The sequence below is a fragment of the Dermochelys coriacea genome, chromosome 2, assembly GCF_009764565.3.
Source record: "Dermochelys coriacea isolate rDerCor1 chromosome 2, rDerCor1.pri.v4, whole genome shotgun sequence".
Taxonomy (NCBI): domain Eukaryota; kingdom Metazoa; phylum Chordata; order Testudines; family Dermochelyidae; genus Dermochelys; species Dermochelys coriacea.
In genome coordinates, this window is record NC_050069.1 from 173614209 (window position 1) to 173624009 (window position 9801).

The 9801-nt window shown below is 41.4% G+C and overlaps 1 protein-coding gene across 1 annotated transcript in view; it reads right to left on the reverse strand.

Moving 5' to 3' along the window:
- The window catches only part of CNTNAP2 (contactin associated protein 2), a 1664903-nt gene that overhangs the window by 1380235 nt on the left and 274867 nt on the right, over positions 1-9801 (reverse strand). The gene's annotated exons all lie outside the window — the stretch shown is intronic.

The window sequence follows — 9801 nt, forward strand, 5'->3', positions numbered from 1 at the left end:
CAGATCGAGGGACGTGATCGTTCCCCTCTATTCGACACTGGTGAGGCCTCATCTGGAGTACTGTGTCCAGTTTTGGGCCCCACACTACAGGAAGGATGTGGATAAATTGGAAAGAGTACAACGAAGGGCAACAAAAATGATTAGGGGTCTAGAGCACATGACTTATGAGGAGAGGCTGAGGGAGCTGGGATTGTTTAGTCTGCAGAAGAGAAGAATGAGGGGGGATTTGATAGCTGCTTTCAACTACCTGAAAGGGGGTTTCAAAGAGGATGGCTCTAGACTGTTCTCAATGGTAGCAGATGACAGAACGAGGAGTAATGGTCTCAAGTTGCAATGGGGGAGGTTTAGATTGGATATTAGGAAAAACTTTTTCACTAAGAGGGTGGTGAAACACTGGAATGCGTTACCTAGGGAGGTGGTAGAATCTCCTTCCTTAGAGGTTTTTAAGGTCAGGCTTGACAAAGCCCTGGCTGGGATGATTTAACTGGGACTTGGTCCTGCTTTGAGCAGGGGGTTGGACTAGATGACCTTCTGGGGTCCCTTCCAACCCTGATATTCTATGATTCTATGATTCTATGATTCTCATGAAGTGGAGACACAAAAAACCCCAAAACCTTTCAGGAAATGCTGAAACATGGTGTTTCTGAAACAAAATCTGGTCCCTGGGACCCTTGGCAGCTGCTCAATAACACCAACATTGTTCTGGAGAGTTTCATCACTCCCCACCACTGAACAGTGTGTGCAAACTGTCATTTTTCAAATGCTTATCAACTTGGACAATTTGAGTGTATTCTCACAGGGATGACAAGAGCCACATTTCTGATACAAAAGCCAGCCTCCAAAGCATAGGTGTTGTTCAAAGAAAAGATAACCAGAATTTTTAAACATGGGCAAAACAATTATTTTTTCAATAGGCTCATTCTTGGCTGAAATCTCTGTGTGTGTGTGTGTGTGTGTGTGTGTGTGTGTGTGTGTGTGTGTGTGTGTGTACACAATACACACACACACACACACACACACACACACACACACACACATATATGGAAAGTATCAGACAACCATAACAGGTGATGCTACCAGCACTGTCTGTAATAATGAATTCTATTACCCTCTTTTATGGTACTAAAGAAATAAGTAAACACAAAATACTAGATTTATTTTAGTTCCTGTATTTTGATCTATTTCAATGAACCATCAAGTGTTAAAATAACAGACTATTAGTATATTACACTGTGAAACGTGCATTGTCTTTATATATTAAACGGGGCCAAAGCACAAATTTCAAGCCATTCCTATACCGCATACGTCCATTCACCCTTTCCCCACCCCCGAGCTGGTGCTGTGGGTCTGTCTCTTTCTAGCAGGCAGTCACTCAATCCTCTGACCCTTAAAGCCTCCTGACCGTTTTCTTCCCCTGTTGGGCTTATAGATGAACAACAAAACAGCCCAGTCAGCAAATGAGGTTAAATAAAGGTAGGAAGCAAAAGAAAAGAAGGAAAATAAACCTGGAGGCAGCTCACATCAGGATATGGGTCTCTCTTACTTTAGAGGACCCTGGGAGTATCCTAGCCCTCTGGGTCTCCAGTGGAAGTCTCCATCTTTTCTTGCTTTTAAGCACAGGGGATCCACACCCTCTTTCTACAAGGGCAGATGCTTTGCTGCCTGTCAGCGCTCTCTCTCTGAGGCCGGAGAAGCTCAGATACCTGGTTCCCTTCCCAGGGTTGTCCCCATCTGAGTGGCGTTCCCTCTTTTTAACTCCTCCCCCAGTCCTGACATGATTTGCAGGCATGGAGGGTAGGGGCTACTCCAGCCCAAAGCAGCTCTTTAACCTCCTCCATGCTAGTGCAGGGTTTATGTGCCTCATCACAGTGTGGTCCAGTGGTCCAAGTGTAACCTAGATTGCAGGTCCAGGTCTGACAAAGACTCCCTTTGTGGGCCTGTAACTTTACAGTAACTCTTCTTGTAAAGTTGTAATTCTATTCCTGAATAATGCTACCTTAAGCAAAACGATGTTAAACAAATCCAATTTCCCCATAAGAATTAATGTAAATAGCAGGGGTGGGGAAGTGGTATTGGGTTCCAGGGAAATTTGTTTCACCAGACAAAAGACTATATTTTTTATATATATACACACACACATATACACAGTATAAATTTTAAACAAACAATTTAATACTGTACACAGCAATGATGATTGTGAAGCTTTGTTGAGGTGGTGGAGTCAGAAGGTGGGATATTTTCCAGGGAATGCCTTACTGCTAAATGATGAACTAGCATTCAGTTGAGCCCTCAGGGGTTAACACATTGTTGTTAACTAGTCTCACAGTCTACAAGGCAGCACAAATGGAGGGAGGGGAGACAGCATGGCAGACAGAGACAGAGACACACACCGTGTGTGTGTGTGTGTGTGTGTGTGTGTGTGTGTGTGTGTGTGTGTGTGTGTGAGAGAGAGAGAGAGAGAGAGAGAGACACACACACACACACTGTGAGTGTAAGACTACATGTGTGAGAGATGCCCCTTTAAGTATGCTGACCTCACTCTAAGTACACTGCCTTTTTAAGTAGATCAGCAAGTTGAGACAGCAGCTGCTGTCAGCATGCTCCCTCCATCCTGAGCCCTGTTATGCGTCCATCCAGCCCTGCTCTGTGGAGATGGGATACAGAAGTGAGGGGCAGGAGCGGGGAGAGGGGAACACCCTGACATTAGCACCCCTTTCTCCCCCCCCCGCCCCTGCACAGCAAGCAGGAGGCTCCCGGGAGCAACTCCAATGCAGAGGGCAGGAGCAGCACAGGGCAGTGGGGGGGAGGGACAGCTGAACTGCCTGGCAATTGGTAGCCTGCTGGGCAGCTGCCACATAGGCAATTTAGGGGAGCTGATAGTGGGGCTGCCGGTCCACCCTGGTTCCAAGGGGCTGCTCTTTCTGCAAGCAGTGGACCAAGTAGGTGGCTGCCAAACAAACTTATAAGGGAGCATTGCGCAACTTTAAACGAGCATGTTCCCCAACTGATCAGCAACGTAAAAACGAAAGAACATTAACCGGGACTACATTAAGTGAGGCGTTACTGTACTGGTCTCCATTAGCATCCTCTTCTGTAAAATGTCATTCAATATTTATATTCTTCATAGGAATGTTGAAAAGATTAATAATAAATATTGGAACAGATGCTTTGGAAAATGAAAAGCTAAGGGAGCCTATAATGGCTAAATGTAAATATATGTTGGTGACAAGACTGTTGCCACTTACTTCTGACATTAAAAGCATTTTCTTCCTATACTTCTGTTAGATTGTAACTAAATTGAAGGCACACTGGTACACAGCTTCCTTGCAAAGCAGATTCTAGCCACCACTATAAAAACAAATATACAGTAAGTGTTCAAAGCCCTGGCTGCTTTGAAAATCTGAAGAAGAAAATACTTCCTCAGGAAAGCTTTTGTATTCCCTGTTTTGCATTAGTTCTTCCCAACTGGAATAATCTCATTTTTAAAGGGTTTCAATTAAAGCTTTACCACAGTGGTACATAATTATAGCATACAATGCATTACAGTCTGTAATCTGTATTAAAACTCTACAAATTAGTCATGCTGGGAGGCGGAAGCAGGAACATCACTCATGCAAGGACCCCTGGAGGCTATATGCCCCCGGAAGCCAAAAGTAGGCACAATGCCTCCAGGGATTCTTGGGGAGCATGACTGCTGCACTTGCTACACCTGTCCTGCAGGCAATATATGTATTGCACCCAATGAGGCCCTGTATCTGCCAGGCCATGCATGTTGGTTTGAGGCTGGAAATGTCACTAAGCCACTGCAATGCCCCCATTAGTGCACACACCCCCACACACAGGAGGCAGCCATTATTTGGCAGTCTGTGTCCTTGTATCAGCACACCTCTTTGATATCAAAGAAAGTGGGGTTGAACAAACTGAAAAAAACCCTTGCAAGACAAAAAAAATCTACCACCCCAAACAGTAATTATCTCAGCCTAAATGAAAATCTTTAGAGCAACCAAGAGCTCTGGGAAATAGCTGGCATCCTATGGTTTTTCTCCTGCCAAAATGTACATTTTTACAGAACATAACGTTCAGCCCTCTGATATGATGATAACCTTAGGGTTATACACAGCACTACCATCAATCTCCATGTGTACATCTTCCATTCACATGGAAGGGAATTCTGAGTGTGGATCGCAGATGGCATATGGCTCTTAGCTTGGATTTACAATTCCAAACTCAGCACTCTGATTGTCTGCTTTATTTCCCAAAGAAGCTTAAGAAGCAATGTGCAGAGAAATGAATGAAAGAAAATTGCTCGTACTTTGTACTTCTCAGCAATTTCAGGAAAGAATAAAAAAATACTTCTGTGGTTATTTAAATTGGGGGAGCACTTTTCTTTAAATTACCCTAATTATTTCCCATGCAACTTATTGAACAGGCAACTCAAATAGATGGATGGATATTCAAGAAAAGACGCATAGTGATCAATTGAAATGACAACCACATTTAACATTATCAAGAGTTACCTGAAAAAACATTTAACACAGTCATCTTTTGCATCTGGCTGTCTAATGGTCCTTTTAATGAAAGAGACAAGCATAACTTAACTAATTACTTAGAAATATTGAAATCCGTCATGTCAGCAACTCCTTCATGCACGTTTTCTTGGGCCTTCAGTTTTGTTTCCTTTAAAGAGGAAAAAATTAAAATCAGGCAGCTTTCAATGTTATGAAGAATGAGGTCATATTGTGACAAATTACACAACTCACATATGAAAGCAATTCTAATTAAAAACCCATCTCATCTGGGAGAGCAACTTTCTAGTGTATCATAAATTGGAAATTTCAGTGAGCACTGTTTTGCTTAGTTGAGCTATGAAGAGTTAGTCAATGCATTAAATGTTCTAATTGTAAAATGGATGCTGCTTTTGCTATATGATCATTCATGTAATTAGAACAAAAGCATTAAGAAGTGGAGCCTGTGCATCTTGAGGCTGAAGAATGTAATCTCTCCCTACTTCAAGAAGTCCTTCATGTCTTTATGAGAATGCTGTTTGGTTCCCTCCTCTCTTCCAGTGGAAACACCAAAAAGCCTCCTGGCTGGTCCACATTACAAACACATTTTTGGCCAAATTTCCCTGAACCTTCTCCTTGGATCTTGCATCCAAGAATGTGTCATGTGCTTCTGAAAAAGCTATTTAATCTAATTTGTTCAGGAGCTTCAGAAGCACATGAACACCTGAAAACCTCCAAAATACAGCTAACTATGTACAGAAGAGCTACAATGAGAACAACTCCTGGAGGTAAACAGGGAGCTAGTCCAGCTATTTTGTATATCAGAGGTGGCAACCCTATCCAAGACACAAAGAGTCAGATTCACTTTTCACAGTCAGATTCACTGTCATTTACACCAATGCAAAGAGTGTGCAAAGTGGATATAAAAGGTGTAGCAGGGTGCTAGTGCAAAAGCACCTAATCAGCCCCTGCCCAGTCATTTCCAATCAGGGGAAACAGATTGGGGCTGATGGAAAAGGTCTGATGCCAGCCTGAGGATTGGCAACACCTGCTGGCCTGACAAGCCAAGGGCTATAAAGGTTGGGAGGGAGCCAGGGAGAAGTCAGTCAGGGAGGGAACTGGAGGCCTCCTAGCTGATGGCTGACTCTGCCTGTAAAAGAGGTTGAATAATCCTGTAAAGCTTGTAAATAGATAAACACTGGTGATGGGAAAACTGTAGGTAAATAAAGACATGGGTGTTCACAACCCTGAAGCCTGTCTGAGTCTTATTGGGGGCAGCAACCAGGCCCCAGGAAGAGGGGCAGGTCGTGGACCATGTTACAAAAGGGCCCACCAAAAAAGAGCAGTGAAAGCAAAGTTTCACTTCTTTTTGAACATAAAGGTCCCAATTCTGATATAATTCATAGTGATGTAAGCCCACTGACTTCAGCTGAGTTATTCCTGGTTTATGCTGAGAACATATCCAGGTCCAGGGTTTACTATTAGAAGTAAATCAAGAGGAATTGAGTCAGGACATATGGAACCTTGGGAGCCTAATTGCCAATCAAAACTTTTCTCAGTCCACAATTCTGCATTTCTTTCTTATCTTCCTAGCTGAGGAATCGGTAGCCCTCTCATAGGGTCAGGCTGCATTCATTACACTGTGTCGCATACTGGCTAAACTACTGAGCTGCACCATCTAAGTGGAAAGCGGTGAGAATGGCACGCCTCTGCGAGCTCCCCAGTGCACTCACTGTACCATTCCTTTAGACCAGTGGTTCCCAAATTTGTTCCACCACTTGTGCAGGGAAAGCCCCTGGTGGGCCAGGCCATTTGTTTACCTGCCGCATCCACAGGTAGGGCCTATCGCAGCTCCCAGTGGCTGCAGTTTGCTACTCCAGACCAATGGGAGCTGCTGGAAGCGGCGGCCAGTATGTCCCTTGGCCCACACCACTTCCAGCCTGGAAATCTGATCAGGATGTTTATAGACATCTTTTCCCACATCTTGGTGGGGGGGGCAGGGTGGGAGTGACAGGGAGGGAAGAGTATAATTCATTTTTCTTATCAGAACTCTCAACATGAAGCAGTGCTACTAAGAAATGCTCATTCTTATTCAGGACTTTTCTTCTAGCAAGAGAAGATAAATTGAGTCAGGACATAATAGGTGGCGGCAAGTTAACTGATGAATCCACATCCTCAAATAAAATTGCTTTCTGGTATTTAGGGGGTAAATGGATCGTCGTGCTTCTGGGAAGGACTAGTTGGAGAAGTAAGAATACATGTAGGTGTCCATAAACGTCTGTACTAGTGCAGTGATGCTTAAATAAATGCTAGATTTGTGTCTATTGGTTAATTGAAAATTACCAGACTTAATGCAAAAGAAATTATAAATAATTCTAATTAAAGGTAAGAACAATTAAAACAGACTGGCAAGTGGAACAGTGCAAAATAAATACTGTAAACAACCAGGTTGATTAAATATCTAGAACACTTGAGTACAAAATACATACAATGAAATTAAAGGAGTTCACTCCGAGATTAACACTGTACAGTGACTGCCACAATGGGACGCAAACACTTAATAAGAGACAGTCCTGAAGAGTTAATATCAATCTGCAGAGAGCTTTGTGTAGATGGACCCCACTGAAGTCACCTGTGGACAGCTTGCTACATAATCAGAGCTTAAACATCCAAGAAAGACAAATGTTGGAAGAAAATAATTATGCCACAATTGTAGCTGTGTTACATTTCATGAATTGCAAGATATAGGAGATACACGCTGAACAATGCAAAATGGGTTGTACTATTTGCACGCAACTTTAAGAATATATAAATCTTTGAATATGTATTCCCTTCACTGATGAAGTTTATAATAAATTTGTGAATTGATATCTCCAACAGTTGTGAATCTGACTACTTCACCACCGCAAAGGGTATAGGAAAGATGTAAATAGCCAGTGAGATGACACCAAAGAGTATAATTTAATAGAAGCTCAATATAAAGCACTAGGGGATGCAAAACTCAAACAGCTGTCCTTGAAGCCATTAACTGGCTACACTGGACATGACAGAGGTTGTACTGTACAAAATAGTATTCAAGGATAATGAGAATTATTGGAAATGTGGAGAAATGAGGTTATTATAGACCTGATCTAAGCCTGCCCATATATTTAAGATTATTGTCACCTATCTGAGATAATTCATCATGGTAACCACAGAGAATAGCAATAGACTCTATACTTTTTTAAATGGCATTTTGATATTGAAGAAGGTTGCATCAGCAATATAAATACTGTATACCAGCAGTGTCATCAGTAATACGAAGATGAGGTATCAGTAGTAGAGTTGATTGAAATATGAATAGACAGCAACTCATATGAAAGCTGTGTACACATGGAATAATTTAGAGAACACATGAAAGAGAAAGTAAAGAGAACACATGAAAACCATTCATTTATCACAATAAGAAATAGAACTATATGTCATCTATTATTCGTGCTGCGGGGCATGCAATGCCTGTGCTCTAAACACTGCCCTAAATGTAGATGAATACTAATTTTAGTGAGTTAGTGGGAGTACAGACAGTGTTGTTCAGTCTACATGAGCTGCCATTCACACCCATGTTGTAGTGTAGCTGTACCCTCAAACAGAGTGAGGAAGGTTTCCCCAGCAGTTCCTTTTCCCAGCTAATAGAAACTAGCACAATTATGGCTGAGCATGCAAATAAGGCTTCCTCCTTTTCCCAATTCCCAGAGCTCTATCTGCTCCCCACTTCTTCACCGTGCCTTTCAGTGGGGAGACAAGCACACTCTGGAGAGGAGGTCGTTGTCAACACTGACTACCTCACACTTCTCAGCCCCATGGCCCTGAGCAATAGCAATAGCCCAATCCATACTGGGAGGATGCCATAGCATTGGAAGAAAGCGGGACAGATTGTGGGCAAAGAAAGACAACGGGATAAAAATTCCAATATATGTTATGCAATGATACAAAAGGTTATATGGTTCTCCTCTCTCCCCTGCTTCTCAATAGACAGACTGTCTCCTGTACCCTCATCTCAGTTAACATTTCAGTGGACTTGCACCCGCTTTTGTTGAATTTATTCCACACTTTCCACGTATTTTTAAAGTACATTTAGTGTTAGTGAGAGATGATGTCCTGACAGCAACCCTGGAGACAGAAATGATCACTTCATCAACACAACAAGTGCAGTATAGGCAGTAACACTGAAAACATCCCTGCCAAAATGTCACTCAATTCTGATCTGCGCGAACCACTTCTGACAGGGAGAAGATAATTCCATTCCCATTTAATTTTTGGTCTCTCTGAAGAGACTGCTGAAAATAAATCGAGTTAATCAGTTCAAACTGTAATTGTGTTTTTGTTTGGTTGGGGTTTTTTGGGGAGGTGTAGGATGGGAGGTATGTGGACATTTGGTCTGAGAGAAGCTTTATCAAGACCAGTAATTTATTTCTTATAGTTCACCAAATGGTTGTCACAGATAGCACCGACTTTCAGTCACTATCCATCTGGCCTAGATTTAAGGCAGAAAGACTCCATTTTAATCCTCTGAGCCAACCAATCCTTCATAGTGGGCAGGGTGAATTGTCCTCTTCTTGGAAGACAGGTAATGTCCAAAAAAGAAACAGTATTGACCACATTTTCATGCATCATTTATAAACATATTTTACTATGTTTCCTATGGTCAATGAAAGACAAGCAAGAAAAGGTAAACATATATCACGTGTCCTTGAAGGAATTTATTCAAAAGTGTTTTGCTTTAAAATAAATATAATGAATAGTTGATGCTATTGTGATTTGTTTTGAACACTACAAGACTAGTTATTAATGTAAATCTTTTCCAGTAGAAATAAATCTTGACTGATGAAATTTCAAGCCATTACTTTTATGCATCCTTAAACTTTCTTGGTCTAATTATACTATGCACCAGCTTCTAAAGGAATGATATTGCCTCTCTTATTCCATTAATACACTCATTACTTCCACTTCAGATCACAGCAATGGTTGAACATATAAAATTTGTCTTGAACATTATTTATATATGTTCATGCTAGCACTTGTCATTAGTGCACTTATTTACAATAATGTTTCAACATTACATTTATTAAATGATAAATGACCACTTTAGATACTATGAAGTTAAGCAATATGTTTCTGAATTAATGTCTGACTTTTAAAATAATCTTTAAACCTCATAAAACAAATGAGAAACAGTTCTGAAATGCCAGGAAAATAAATTTAAGACCCAAGACCCAATTTTCACTAAAGATTTTCTTTATTCTTCTCTATAAATTAG